The sequence below is a fragment of the Panthera onca genome, chromosome X (genome assembly GCF_046562875.1).
Source record: "Panthera onca isolate mPanOnc1 chromosome X, mPanOnc1 haplotype 2, whole genome shotgun sequence".
NCBI lineage: Eukaryota > Metazoa > Chordata > Mammalia > Carnivora > Felidae > Panthera > Panthera onca.
Window position 1 is genome coordinate 119186642 of NC_138357.1, and position 15798 is coordinate 119202439.

The window sequence follows — 15798 nt, forward strand, 5'->3', positions numbered from 1 at the left end:
ACCTCATTCCTTAGAATTAGGACAATTTTTAGAGTGAAATTTAACGTGTGTGTGTGTGTGTGTGTGTGTGTGTGTGTGTGTGTGTGTGTTTTACTGTTATAATACATGTGACACATGCACAGTGCAAGAAATGAGAACCAGAAAGGAGCTACAAAATGAGAGGCACAGTTTTGTCTCCTCAACATAGACCTAACTCCCACTACCTGCTACATTATAGATCTTTCCAGAACCCTTTTTATACATATACAATAATATATACGCATGTCCACTCTATCACAAATAGAAATATACTACACGTGTTGTTTGCATTTACTGAATCTTGTATCACATAATCACATATAAGATCCCAAGTAATTTATTAAATGGCTGTAGAATATTTCCATTGTATGGATGCAGAATGGTTTATTTAACTGGTGTTTCCTTATGATTGGACAATCGGGGTTTTATTTTTTAATGCAAATAATTCTACAATGTATATGCTTGATCTTTTTTCCTTGTCTCCATAGTACAAGTTCCTAGATGTGGACCTGCTGGGTCAGAGAGCATTGTCCAGCTTTAATTTTCAGAGATATTGCCAAAGTGCTCTGCAAAGAGATCGCCCGAAACCGCCCTCTCCCAGCAGTAAGTGAGAATGCGTATGTCTCTTTTTTGCCAGTGTAGCTGTTAACAAATTGGGGGATCGTTGCCGATCTGATAATGAAAAAAAATGTATTTTCTTGATATTTTAATCTGCATGTTTAAAAGTATAAGTGAAAGTAAGCCTTTTGTCACTATTTATTGGCCACTGGGATTTCTTGTTCTGAGAACTGCTTATTCATGTCCTGTCCCATTTTTCTGTCAGGTTCTTCATTTTTTTCTTATCGATTTAATAAGAGCTTTTTGCAACTTTCGGAAATTAGTCACAAGTCATATATCTTGAAAAGTTCTTACTAGTACGTGTTGTCTTTTAACTCTGTCTGTGGCAATTTTCCCTACAAGAGCTTTTTTGTTTTTTGTGAAATTTATTAATCTTTTCCTACATCTCTTCTTAGTCTTGTCCCCATGATTACAAATTAGTCCCCCCAAATTTTAGTGTTGGATTTTTTTTCCAGATAGAGTAAAACCTTGGTTTGCGAGCATAATTCATTCCAGAAACATGCTTGTAATCCAAAGCACTTGTGTATCAAAGCGAATTTCGAGAACCATTGGCTCAGTTGTGATCATGTAACGTTCGGCATCACCTACTACTCGTATTGTAAGACATCACTCGTTTATCAAGTTAAAATTTATCAGCAATGTAAGAATGAAATATGGCCATTTGTAGCAACGTGGATGGAACTGGAGAGTGTGATGCTAAGTGAAATAAGCCATACAGAGAAAGACAGATACCATATGGTTTCACTCTTATGTGGATCCTGAGAAACTTAACAGAAACCCATGGGGGAGGGGAAGGAAAAAAAAAAAAAAAAAGAGGTTAGAGTGGGAGAGAGCCAAAGCATAAGAGACTCTTAAAAACTGAGAACAAACTGAGGGTTGATGGGGGGTGGGAGGGAGGGGAGGGTGGGTGATGGGTATTGAGGAGGGCACCTTTTGGGATGAGCACTGGGTGTTGTATGGAAACCAATTTGACAATAAATTTCATATATTAAAAAAAAAAAAAAAGAAGCCTCAAAAAAAAAAATAAAATAAAATTTATCAGCAATGTCTGCTGGTCTTGCGGAATACTCACAGAACAAGTTGCTCACAACCCAGGGTTTTACTGTGTATCTTTGGTTCCCTGGTGTAAGAGGAGACATAGAGTTTTCATCTTGTTTTCTCCAAGTGACTAGACAGGTATTCCAAACCCGTTTATTGAATAATCCATCTTTTCTTGTCTTGATTTCGTACGTGACTGTCATCGTGTTTCCAATTCTCATATGGATTTGGGTCTATTTCCAAACCCTGTTCTCTTCTTCTGCTCAAGTTATTCTTGGTCCAGAAACCCAATTTTAATTAGTTTTGCTTTATAACCTATTTTCCTATGTAGTAAAGCTAATCACCACCCCTTACCTGTTAATCATTTCCCCCCCAGGGTTCCGGCTATTCCACATGCTTATTTAAACCAATCAGTGTTGACTGGGCAACTCCTAAGCAACAGGCAGTGGTCTAAGCACTGGGGATACAGCAGTGACCAGAACAGGGAAAATATCTGCCCACGTGGTGCTTACGTTCTAGCTGCATGAGAGAGGAAGACAAATCAGTCAAATACCTACAGTGTCAAAGGGTGATAAGTGAGACGGAGAGAGACAAAATAGGGAAGGAAGATAGGAAGTGGGGAAAGTACGAAACCAGGGGATCAAGACAGGCTTCATTGAGAATATGGCGGTTGAGGTGAGGAAACAAAGTGCGTGGACAAGCAGAAGCACTGTGCAAAGGCCCTGAGACCAGAGGCCAGTGTGCCTGGAGCAAAGCGCATGAGAGAGAGAAGGAAATGAGGTCAGAGAAGTAACAGGGAGTAATCCAAGAGGGCCTTGTGGGAAAATGAAGATTTGGGCTGTTTCTCTGAGCAAGATGGGGAGCCATTGGTGAATGCAGAGCAAAAGTGTGTCATAAGTGGACTTAAAGTTCCAAAAACTGATACTATGGATATTTTGGTTGGAATGACGTTGAAATCTCACATTAATTTACAGAGGATATGTGTGTGTGTGTGTGTGTGTGTATATATATACACACACACACACATATATGTATATATATACACACATATTATAAGTCCTGTAAATAAAGTAATATATATTAAGTAAAATATATATATTTTTTAAGTATCTCTGTACCCAGTGTAGAGCTCTAACAACTCCAAGATCAAGAGTCGTATGCTCTACCGACTGAGCTAGCCAGGCACCCCAGAGGTTGACATCTTGAAAATCCTGTGTCCTCATACCCAAAAATAAGATATGCAGCAATATTATAAATGCACAAAGTGACAAATTGAATTACCTCTAGGAATGTATTCTACAGATACAGTTGTATATGTGCAAAATGACTTATATATACAAGTATTGTCTATGATACCAAAAGATTGGAAACAATGCCAACATCCAGACATCTACCAGTATAGGACTGGCTAAGTAATTTTGACACGTGCATAGGGCACCTAGTTGTCTCAGTTGGTCAAGCATGTGACTCTTGATCTTGGGTTGTAAGTTGGAATCCCACGTTGGGTGTAGAATTTACTTGAAAATAAAATCTTTAGGGGAGCCTGGCTGGCTCAGTCAGTTAAGCATCCGACTTCAGCTCAGGTCATGATCTCACGGTTCATGGGTTCGAGTCTCGCATTGGGCTCTGTGCTGATGGCTCAGAGCCTAGAACCTGCTTCGGGTTCTGTGTCTCCCTCTCTCTCTGCCTCTCCCCTGCTCACACTCTGTCTCTGTCTCTCTCTCTCTCTCTCTCTCAAAAATAAACATTATTTAAAAATTTTAATAAAATATTTAAAAATAAATAAAAAATTTTGGACACATACACTCAATGGAATGACATGCCACTACAAAACAGTAAGGAGAATCTTTATGTACTGATTCAGAATGATCACCTAGATGAACTACTAATAAAAGCAAGGTAGAGAGAATAGTGTGTGGAGTATGCTGCTTTGGGGATAAAAAAGGGAACTATATGTTACGTGTGAATTTACTTCGGTAGCGATACAATATGTTTGTAAGAATACATAAGACACTGCTAACAATAGTTACCACTAGCGAGGGGCACTGGGGAACTGGAAGACAGGGACATTTTTCACTGTATACCTTTTTCTATCTTTGGACTATTGAACCATGTGCATATAGTATCCTCCCAAAAAGAATATAAATATACATCTCAATGAAATTGAGTATGTCTTTATGTTAGGGCCATTTTGGAAATGTATTTGGCAATGACTCAAACAGAATTAGTAGAGACCTAAGTCATATGCAATGACCTATATGATGTACCTTTACACGGCCAGTTGTAATAAATACACAAGTAGACAAATGTAGGGCTATATAGACAATGTGCTCATTTCTCTGCCAAAAAAATATATACTTTGGGAGAGGAAAACAGGCACAAAAGGCGATTTCCACATTTTCACAGCGCAGATGAGCTGGGAGAGCTCAGTCTCTTGGCCTGCCAATTACACACTGAAGCCTGTGCTGAATAAGTGGGCTGTGTCGTGTATTAAAAGATGATGTGTCCTACAGATAAAAGAAAAATGAATCCGGTAAGAGGGATCAGGAGCGTAGGGTGGATACCTAGGAGGAGAGTGGGGTATATAGATCTGAATTGGATGGTTAGGAAGGCTCCCTGAGAAGGTGACATTTGGGGAAGATGTGCAGAAGGGGAGGGGGCAGCCATCCTGGTGTTTGAGAGAACACCTTTGAGAGGGAACATTCCCGAGGCAGGTGTTTTCCTGGTCTGTGGAAGGGACAGCAAGGAAGCCAGTGTGGCCGGAGTAGATGGAGGTGGGGGGCACAGGCGGTGGGGAGGAGGGAGCGGATGCCACAGGGCTTTGTCAGCTCTGCTGAAGACACTGCCTTAACGAGATGGGAAACCACTAGAGGATATTGAGTGAAAGAGTGAAATGGGTCCTCCCATGTTAAGAGCATACCTCTGGTTGCCGTGCAGAGCACCAGCTGGAGGGAGTCAAGGGTAGAAGCAGGGAGGCCAGTGCCAGGATGGTCGTGTTATTCCTCACTTCACTCCCTGGAGCATATTCTCAGAGCTGTTCAAAGTAGATGCCTGCGTAGACGCTGCATTCAACACAGAAGCACGGTCCTTCAAAGCTCGTTTTTTCCCCGTCATAAGAATAACACACACTCACAGCAGAAAACTTGAGAGAAACAGAAAAACATGCGTGAGAAAGGAAATTTACCAATATGGTGCCTCCCAGACACAACTACTGTTGACATTTTGGTGTGTTTCTCTCTCATCTATGGGGCTTCGCGTAGCTGGGTTCATAACATGCACACATTCCACTTGATCTCGTGACTAGTAAAATGAGCATTTTACCACTAAAAGATTTATTCTAATGAAAGCACGATATTCTTTTTTATGACTGTATAAAATTTAACTCAACCCACCCACTAAATAAGGCATCGAGAAAGACCTGTACGCACAAATTTTGGTCTGCAGTTTAGATTTGCTTTCCCTGGGACAGATTCCAGAGGTGGAACTAACAGGTCAAACAGAGGATGTGTTTTAGGGTTTTGATACTCATTGTCATATTATTTCCCCAAAAGGTTGTACCTGTATAAATTCCCATAAGTTTATTGAAGTCATAAACCACCTTTAAGAAAAAAATATCCTTTATTAGCATCATCCTCTTAAAGAAAATGTCTTTTTTTTTTTTTTTTAAGAGATCATCTTTTTTTTAATGTTTATTTATTTGAGAGAGAGAGAGCGTGCACTTGAGCGGGGAAGAGGGGCAGAGGGAGAGAGAGAGAGAGAATCTTTTTTTATTTATTTTTGCAGGGAATGGAGAGAGAGGGCACAAGTGGGGGGGGGGGGACAGAGAGAGAGAGAGGGAGAGAGAATCCCAAGCAGGCTCTGCACTGTCAGTGCAGAGGCCGATGTGGGTCTCGATCTCACAAATTGTGAGATCGTGACCTGAACCAAAATCAAGAGTCAGATGCTTAAGAAATCGAGCCACCCAGGCGCCCTTAGAGAGCCACCCAGTGCAGAGCCCGACATGGGGCTCAATCTCACGAACCATGAGATCATGACCTGAGCCTAAATCAAGAGGCGGACACTTAACTGACTGAGCCACCCAGGCGCCCCGAGAAAATTTTTAAAATGAGAAACTGTCAGAATTTCATACATCAGATGCATAGCAGAGAAGGTGAAAAATAAGAATCTGAGTATGAAAGAGTTATTAGAGTTTTTAGACCAAAGCTGTAGTTAAATTACGGTCCAGTTCAAGGAATACATATGAAACCAAGTGCGCATTGGGTATGCTTTATAGGCATAGAAGGAGCCATCACTAAATATATGTGGTTGCTAAGAGACTAAACTGGGGACTAAGACATTCTCCTCAAATTGAGTTATTCCAGGACTAGCTTTCTCTGCTTTCTAAATGGTGTGGCATGGAGACATTTGTGACAAATTGGTGTTCAGCCAGAAGGAAAGAAATATGTAGAAAGATGAAATAAGGAGTAGGAAGACGTGGGTTCTAGAGCAATTCATTACTTCCTTACTCTGGGTCAATCACTTGACCCGTTGAGTCAAGTAAAGCGGGAATAATATTGCCTGTCTCCTCTTGTCTACCTCACAAAGCTTTTATGAAGATCAAATACGCTAATAAATGGCAAAGTGATATACAACCGTAGGGTGTCGTTGCCAGACCGAAGTCTCAGGCGCGCTGCTTCAGCTACTTACATATGACACACTTTCATTCCTCTCACTGGGTTTGTCTTGCGTTCAGTTAGAGCAGATTCAACAGTCTGCTTTGGAAAAAAAAAAAATTTAGAAAGGAAAGCGTGGTGATACAGGTCCATTCGTAGCCCCCCATGAGACCGAAATTCCCTAAAGGGCACGGCTTCTATCTCATTCCCTATGTGAAGAATTGTCCAGAACCCCCTGTGTTAGGAGGAAACAGGATTATAGCACCCTGTTTTGTCGTGTTTCTTAATGGAATATTCTAGGCGAGGGCAAGACGGAGGCCCAGTTAGGAATTTCTTTCTTTCCTGCCTCTGAGCCTGCCCTACACCCATCTTGTTATTCCATCCCCACCCTGAGCTGCCGGGCAAGCTACTCCTCATCCGTCAAATCTCAGGAACGTCGTCTCTTCTAGCTCTTTCTCTTAAGCCATCGTGTTGGCCTGAACCTCCGTCAGCACCCAATACAACGCTGTTTCGTTGGATAATGAGTAGGCTCTTCTCCCCCTTCCGCTGGCCAGGCCCTTGTCTCCTTTGCACCTGCTGCAGCAGGCTCGTGTTCTCTGAATAAAGGCGTGCCTGAATTTTCAGGGGTCCGTGTCAGGAAAGGAGGTGAATGCATCCCTGACAGAAATGAAGCCATTATGTACTCTGTTGCCAGAAACATAGTGCTGAACCCACCTCTCTGCATAGATGCATGACTATATACTCAAACGTGTTTGTGCATACATATAAGCAGTATTCTCTTGGTAACGCAAAATGTTGAGAATAATAACGAGTTGAGGTTACTGAGGCCTGATACTAATCATGCCCAGGTCTTATGTTGAAATGGAATTGGAGTATACTCAGAAGAGCAGGGGATTTTAAAAATCTGGTCCTCCTAAATCCTCTCGCAGACATCTAATTCAGTGATCGTCAGTTGTCTGATGATTCTATAGCAGTGGAAATGCTAATAAATACTGATGTCTGTGAACCACCCCCAGAGACTCGGATTTAATTCGTCGGTGGTAGGACTTGGGCATCTGTACATTCTGTCAGCTCCCCAGGGGATTGTCACGCGCAGCCCGGCTGAGCACCACGGCTCTGAAGTGTCTGGGGTTGAGATGACAGATTTAACTAATTAAACCTCAAGGCCGATCGCACTGGACTTTCTGGACATCTGCATAAAGGCTCTCGCTCTCGCTCGCTCTCTCAGTCTCTCACCCCCTCGTTCCCTTGCTCTCTCGCTCGCTCTTCTGTTTATTCAATAAATCGCTTTGGGATGACTCTGCTGCTTTTCAGCCAGTCACGTAAGAACTCAGATCCCGATGGTTCAGATGGAAGCATCCCGGGCTGTTTAACACCCAGGATGCAGTGCTGTCAAGCATGGACTGTGGAAGGACGAAACGAAGTCAGTAGGTTCCCCTGCCTGTGTTACGTGGGTGGCCCTATTAATGGGAGGGGACACAAGAGCAAACACTGACATACTGACATTTGCCAAACCCTCTTGAACTTTCTCTTTCGGGATCAGGCATAAGCCGGGTGGGGTACCACCTGACTCTCACGTGGTGCATGCCACGTGGCCAAAAACTATCCTAAGATTCTCTGACCAGGCAGTTCCTGCCTTCTGATCATTAATCCCAGGATCCTAAGGAGCTGTGGCTCTCGGGGCAGGGTGAAGTGAGGACCGAGGTGTCCCAGCATCGGTGACACAAAAGCACTCTTTACATAAGGCCACCGTTGAATGAGGTGAGTCCCTGGTAGTACTTCTTCCAAAGCCAGCCCCTGACTGTAAATTCCCAAAGGGCTGGGTTCCTGTCTCCCCACTCTCCCAGCCTGTCACACGGAGATGGGCCTCCACCAGATACTCAGGGAGGATTTATAGAGCAAATGCCCTCCAGCTCCTTGATATTCCAATAAACCATCGAAGCCCCAGGATTTGCTTATTTGCAACACCGGAAACGGTTAACCTAGAGATAACACAAGCGCTGAGGTTTCTCCCCTGGCCCTTCCTAGGGCGGCAAGATATGCACCACAAGAGCCCAAGGCGCAGGACTGAAATAACACTGGTGCCACCCCGGCGCCATGTTGCTCTGGGTCGGGACTGGGCCCTCCTGGAGTGTACCCATGAGCCCAGAGGTCACAGAAGTCTTTGTTTGGGCCGCGGGCCCCCAGGGTCCCCACACGGCCATCTCCCTGACAGCCAGCATGTCACATGATTCTCATGAACCTTCCTTCTAAAACTCTGAGCTCAGTTCTCCCAGAGTTGCATTATCCTGGGAGCTGATTCACCGGGTACTCCACTCGACTTTGATTGCAACAATCAGGGCCTCAGCCATCAAGAGGATGAAAGAAGGAAAAATCTCGTCAGATCATGATACTTTTCAGAAAACATCAAACAGAAAAATTGTGCTCTGCCTTTTATCTCGGTGTCTTGGTTCCATTTTATTCCTCTTATTCCTTCTATCACTGCTACATCATATAACCAAGATCTTTATGCTAAAAGGAAGGGTTATAAGAGAGTGCTGTTTCCACTGTCTAGGCAAGCAGAAGAAGCTAATCCTAAGGCTTCTACTGGAAGGAAGCCCTATCAATGTCTGTTTTCATTGGAAGGTTCTCAAAGCAAGATAATGAGAATTTCTCAGGGCCCTGATGTTCCCCTCCTTCCCCTCCATAAAATCAGCTGATTCTCACACAGATACATTTTGTCTGATTCCACGGCGTGGATACATTTGATGGAGCCTTTTCCTACAGCAGCATTGCTTGCTAATTCAGGAGATGCCACTCGTCTGACAGAGAACGTGACGTTTAATTGCACTGGACAGCCTGACTCAAGGCCACATGTGGCAGGGCTGAGCCAGGAGAGGGTCAGGATATCCATACGCATTTCTGAATGTTCAGCTCTTAAGTTCTGGTTTTGCGTTGGATTTGGGGTTTAATCGTCTGCCAACAATAAGCCAGCACTTTTACAGAATAAGAGACTGTAGAGTTTTAGGAAACTCTGCCATGATGAGTTTTCGGAAAGCTGTCAGAGCAATGCGTTACTTTCTTTCTTTCTGATGCTGAATTTCACTCCTGGATGTTTAGGTTTCTGAATCAGCCTAAATTCAGAGACCTATATAGGTTTGGAGACATTGCTAATGGTGATAAAAATAATGACATTTATCAAACATCCTTCCTTTATGAGCCAGGCATCATATGCATAAGAAGCCCACCCCAGGGACAGGGGCAAAAGCACAGGAGGAGGAGTCCAGAGACCCAGGCTAAGGGTCCGACTCTTGAATTTGGCTCAGGTCACGATCTCACAGTTTGTGAGTTCGAGCCCCGCATCGGGCTCTGCGCTGACAGCATGGAGCCTGCTTGGTTTTCCTCTCTCTCTGCCCCTCCCTGCTCTCTCTCTGTCTCTTAAAATAAACATTAAAAAAAAAAAAAAAAAAAAGAGACCCAGGTTCCAGCCTTGACCCTGCCACTCACTAGCTGTGCTATTTGGGGTAACTTTCTGAACCTCCATTTCTTCATTGTAAAGGTATGTGTTGAGCTACATGATCTGTCTACAGTTTCTTCCACCATCTACAATTCTAGATAGATACAAGTTCCCAAAACTCACTTGGCCACATTTGACAAAATGCAAACAAGAAAAGAAAAAAGAAGGAAAAGAAAGATGAAAAACAACCGAAGAAATAATTTGAGGCTTCCTTCCTTTTGCTATTCTTTGAGTTCAGCGACGATCATTTTTTCTTCTTGTCATTTAGTGGGAAGGATAGAAATCTCGAAAAAATGAGAAATGAAAGGACACAGACAGCAGAGGCACAGGAAGGGGAGGGGCAGAGAGGAAGAGCCAAATAGTGCATCGACAGCAGCTGCGGCCCCCAGGCCTGCTGCTCCCTCTTTTGCCAGTGGCCCTGAGAACCCCAGCGAAGCACAGCCTGTGAGATGGGGCGCTGGCCCAGCAGGGTTTCCCAGTCTTCTAGGCCACACTTGCCCTCACTTCAACAAACATGGAGAGGATCCCTTCTTTGTATATAAGGAAAAACAGGCCTCAGCAGTGTCGGGGTGGCTCAGTTGGTTGAGCAGTTGAGTGTCCGACTTCAGCTCTGGCCACGATCTAGCGGTTCATGAGTTCGAGCCCCATATCAGGCTCTCTGCTGACAGTGCAGAGCCAGCTTCGGATCCTCTGTGTCTCTCCCCCCCCCCCCCCCCCCCCCCCGCTCTCTCTGCCCCTCCCCCCTATGTGCTTGCGCTCTCTCTGTCTTAAAAAAAATTTTTTTTTTTAAATAAAAATAAAAAAAGGAACAACAGGCCTTTAGAAACTTGCAGGGAGATGTGGGAGTCAAGATGTTAACAGAGAAAGTGATCTCAGGAAGTAGAGAATCAAGTGCAACATTGTGTGGGAGGGACAGAAGGCCCCAGGGGTGGTCAGAGAGCAAGGTGACCCGTGGGGGCTGCCGGGGTCTGAGGAGGCTGCAGGAAAGATTGAGCTTGAGGGTTGGGCGGTAGGCATGTGGGCAGCCAGGAAAGAAAGGGAAGAACCTTCCAGATCCATCTGTCTCATGATACTTACTCCTTTACGTGGCAGGGGCCTTCGGAAGACAGTGTCCCCACTTTTCCCCAGAAGCTCAGCTATTGGTTTAAGTCAGCCTGCATAGATGTGTCAGTAGTGGAAGGACCAGCACTTTTCTTCAGAAGGGACGTTTGTCCAACACATGGAACAGTCCTGTTTCCTGTCAACGCGGGGCTCGTTTCCTGAAAATGTTTATTATTTTTTTTCTTTCAATTAAGACATTCTGCGGTGGATTTCACAGCCTCAACTGACGGACTTAGCCTCTTGGTTGAGTGGTATGTCGTTATTTGCAAGATGATCCTGCCCAAATGTGGATGATTTATTGCCTCTTCTTCCACTCCTCTGTCTCTGGAGATCTGTGTTTAGGTAGGAAGTCTGGGGGCACAGGAGAGAAAAGAAGCTGTCATTTTTGGTGTTGGTTCAGTTTCACTTACTTGAAGAATCAGATCGGCAAACAAAGAGTCTGCTTCTGCTTTGGCACTCTTTTTATTTTATTTTATTTTATTTTATTTTATTTATATCTTTATTTTTATTTGAGAGAGAGAATGCGTGCAAGCTGGGGGGGTGGGCAGAGGGAGACAGAGAATCCCAAACAGGCTCCAGGCTCAGGGCAGAGCCCAACACGGGGCTTGATCACACAACCCTGGGATCATGACCTGAGCCGAAATCAAGAGTCAGATGCTCAACTGATTGAGCCACACAGGCGCCCCAGGCACTGTATTTTAAAATGCTGCTTAATGTTTGGATTTAATGCACCTGCACATGTACACACACACACACACACACACACACACACACACACATATACCAGAAAACTATGGTTGAAAAAAGACCAAAAGAAAAATTTTAATTGCTACAGCTTTTTCCACGTGTAGACTAAAAAAGATGTACCAGTGAGGACAACCCACAAAGTAGGAGGAAATATTCGTAAATCATTTATCTGTTGAGAGAACTAGAACCAGGATAGGCAAAGAATTCTTACAACTCAATAATAAGACAAATAGACCAATTAAAGAAATGGGCAGAGGGTTGGAATAAGACATTTCTTCAAAGAAGATATACAAATGGCTAACAGACAATGAAAGACATTCAGTACCATTAACGGCGAGGGAAATGCAAGCAAAATGACAGTGAGACACCACTTTACACCCAGACGGATGGCTCGAAGAAAAAACACAGACAAGTGTTGGTGAAGATGTGAAAACAATGGAATCTTCATACACGGCCGGTGGGGATGCCAAGATTGTGCAGCCTCTTTGGAAAACAGTCTGACGGTTCCTCAAAAAGTGAAAAACAGAGTCACCATATCACCGAGCAATAGTACTCCTGGGTACTCGAGAAATGCAAACGTGGCCACACACCAACTCACAAATGTCCACAGCAAGATTTATTCATAATAGTCCCAAACTGGAAATGACCTAAATGTCTATCAGCAGATGAACGAATAACAAAACATGGTCTATCCTTACATCCATACGATGGAATATCATCCTGCCATAAAAAGAACGAAATACCGACATATGCTGCAATGTGGATGAACCTTGAAAACTATGCCAGAGGCGCCCGGGTGGCTCAGGCAGTTAAGGGTCCGACCTTGGCTCAGGTCATGATCTCATTTTGTGGGTTTGTGGGTTTGAGCCCCTGTGCTGACAGCTCAGAGCTTAGAGCCTACTTTGGATTCTGTGTTCCCCTCTCTCTCTCTGTCCCTCCCCCACCTCTCTCTCTCAAAAGAAAAAATTTTTTTAAAAATAAAAATAAAAATAAAAATAAAACCCACTATGCTAAGTGAAAGAAGCCAGTCACAAAAGGTCATGTATTGAATGATTCCACTTATATAAAATACCCAGAATAGTCAAATCTCTAGAGACTAATCTCCAGATTAGTGATTGTCTGGGGGGTGGGAATGAGGGGGAAGCTTTGGGACAATTGGAAGTGGTTGCTATTTGGTCTAGGGTTTTTTGGAGGTGATGAAAATGTTATAAAATTGATGGTGGTGATTGTTGCTATTTAAATTTTAAAATAATTTTTTGTTTATTTTGACAGAGAGAGTGAGTGCACAAGCAGGAGAGGGGCAGAGAGAGAGGGAGAGAGAGACCCCAGGCAGGCTGTGCACTGTCAGTGCAGAGCTTAACGCCAGGTTCGAACCCACGAACTGTGAGATCGTGCCCTGAGCTGAAATCAAGAGTTGGATGCTTGACCAACTCAGCCACCCGGGCTCCCTGATAGTTGCTATTTAAAACCACTGAAATTGTATGCTTAAAAAAAAGGGAACCAGGGCGCCTGGCTGGCTCAATTGGAAGAGCATGTGACTCTTGATCTCAGGGTTGTGAGTTCAAGCCCTATGTTGGGTGTAGAGATTACAAAAATAAATAAAACTTTTTTAAAAAGTTCACCAGAAAAAAAAAAAAAAAACACCCAAATCTTTGTCCCACTTTTGCTTTGACTGGTGTGAAAAATGAAAGGACAGAAATCAAATGACAGTGACCTAGTCACTGCTACTTTCTAACATGACCCATCAGAACAGTTAACATTGGCACCCGTCTATTTCTGTAAACCAGCCATATAGTCATAAGTGACCGCAGGGGTGAGCACATCCCATGACCTGCTTTGTCAGGGGTGATGCTGATGACCAAGGTCACTGTCTTAGAAGATAAGAATCCCAGGTTGGGAGTGGGTGGTTCCTCATAGCAATGTCACCAGGCATCTCCTAGAGCTAGACTCATGTCCACAGGCTGAACCCAGGCCCATTTGTTCAAGAGGCAGAGGTGAGACATGCTCACTGTGTCGTAGAATCTAGATGAAAAGGTTAGATTTTTGTGCTCCCAAAACAAGCTCCCAGCCTACACCCACCCACCCACACGCAAACAACGTACAACTAAAATCGTAAAATGTGGTGGTTTTTTTTTTTTTTTTTTTGAGTTTTTATTACCAAGGACTCAGTAATTCCACTTTGGGAAATCTATTCTAAAGACATAATCTTCCATTTAGGCAAAAGCTATGCGCACAAAGACAAAATTGCTCAGATTAGTGAAAAATTGACGAAAATTGGGGAACGCTGAAATCAACCATTCTACTGTCATAAAGCCATTGAAATAATGACGGTGCGGCTATGTTTAGACCAGGTTCGGTGAAAAAGCCTCTGAAAGGAATGAAGTAGTGGTTACATTAGGGTGTTGGGAGGACAGGTGATATTTTTCTGTTCGTGTCACCATTTTTCTATAACGAGATTTATTACATTTAGGACAAAACAAAACATTTTAATCATAAGAATTAAGATGGTGCTTTTTCCTTATAGAGAAGAATTATGACAGTAAAGTACTGCTTGTATTTGCCGGTTGTCTGGAACAGTAGTTCTTGTTAAAATGTGCGTTCTGTGTCAGCGGGTCTGGGGATGAGCTAACGACCCTTACTGCTCACAGGATTGTCCTGAGACATCAGCAAGATAATCTATGCGAAGTGCTTAGTACACTGAAGCACTCATCCAAAGGGACTGTCAGGGGTTGGGGCAACTGGGTGGCTCAGTCGGTTAAGCATCGGACTTTGGCTCAGGTCATGATCTCCCAGTTCATGAGTTCGAGCCCCGCTTCGAACTCTGTGCTGACAGCTTGGAACCTGGAGCCTGCTTCAGATTCTGTGTCTCCCTCTCTCTCTGCCCCTCCCCTGCTCACGCTCTGTCTCTCTCTCAAAACATGAAAAAAAATTTAAAAACAACAACAAAAACAAAACAAAGGGACTCTCAGGGATTCCCCTCACTCACCTTCGGAGCTGCCTACATTACTATGATGGGCATAGTCAAGACCCTTGACAAACACTGGTCCGTTGGCTTCTGCGTAGCGCAGTTACGTATCGACAAGGACCTTTTTGGACTGCCTGTGGAAGGCTGAAGAATGCCCTCCCCCACTCCAAATCTGCCCATGTCCCATCCCAGGGAGCTGGGAATGGTACCTTACATGGCAAAAAGGACTCTGCACACGTGATCAGGTCGAGGATCTTGAGACGGGAGATTATCCTGGATTATCCTGGTGGGTTCAGTGTCATCACAAGCGTCCTTGCAAGAGGGAGGCAGAGGAGGCAGACTCAGAGAAGGAGACAGATGCGGCGGCAGAAGCAGAGGCAGGCTTTGAAGATGGAGGAAGGCGCCCCCAGGCAAGAAACACAGGCAGCCACGAGAAGTTGAAAACAGGCAAAGAAACCGATGCTCCTGGAGCCTCTGGAAGGACCACAACCCTGCTGACTCCTGGACTTTATCCCAGGGAAACTGATTGCAGGCGTCTGGCCCCCAGAACTGTAGGAGAATACATTTGCGTTGTCTTAAGCCACTAAGCTTGTGGTGATTGGTCACAGCAGCAAGAAGAAACGAACACACTGCTTTTACCTGGTCCAGCAGGCGTGGGGCTCGAGAATCACACAGAAGCTCGGGCCCTACCTCCAGAGGGGCTGATGCGGGGGTTCTGGACAGGACTGTGAATTTGCGTTTCTAACAAGCTCCCAAGTGGAGCCCGTGTGGGTTCAGGTCCACACTCTGGGTAGCAGCGGCCCCCCAAACTTGTTACAATCCACATTCCCTGACAGATAACTTCTGAGTCAAGAGGTCAGGAGCCTTTTTTCTTTTCTTTAAAGTTTATTTATTTATTTTGAGAGAGAGAGCGAGAGCATATGCAAGCAGGGGAGAGGCAGAGAGAGAGGGAGAGAGAACCCCAAGCAGGCTCCGCACCGTCAGCACAGAAGCCGACGCAGGGCTCGATCCTGTGAACCGCGACATCGTGACCTGAGCTGAAAGCAAGAGTCAGACACTTAACCAACTGAGCCACCCAGGCACCCCAGGAACTTGTCTTTTCACAAGCATCCCCAGCTGATGTTACCAAATGGTTTTCAGTCACACTCAGACACAAACAGCCT

At 44.4% G+C, this 15798-nt stretch overlaps 2 long non-coding RNA genes across 2 annotated transcripts in view; one reads left to right on the plus strand and one right to left on the minus strand.

Annotated features, from left to right (window-relative positions):
- Positions 1 to 15798, plus strand: part of LOC145713676 (uncharacterized) — a 35877-nt gene that overhangs the window by 9713 nt on the left and 10366 nt on the right. Inside the window, exon 3 of the long non-coding RNA XR_014136673.1 lies at positions 507 to 621. This is a non-coding gene — a long non-coding RNA (uncharacterized LOC145713676). The remainder of the gene's footprint in view (positions 1 to 506; positions 622 to 15798) is intronic.
- Positions 3538 to 11243, minus strand: LOC145713966 (uncharacterized). Its single transcript, XR_014136750.1, has 3 exons — positions 10900 to 11243; positions 4595 to 4816; positions 3538 to 4181 (listed from the first exon to the last, which is right to left on the minus strand). It is a non-coding gene; the product is annotated as an uncharacterized LOC145713966 (long non-coding RNA).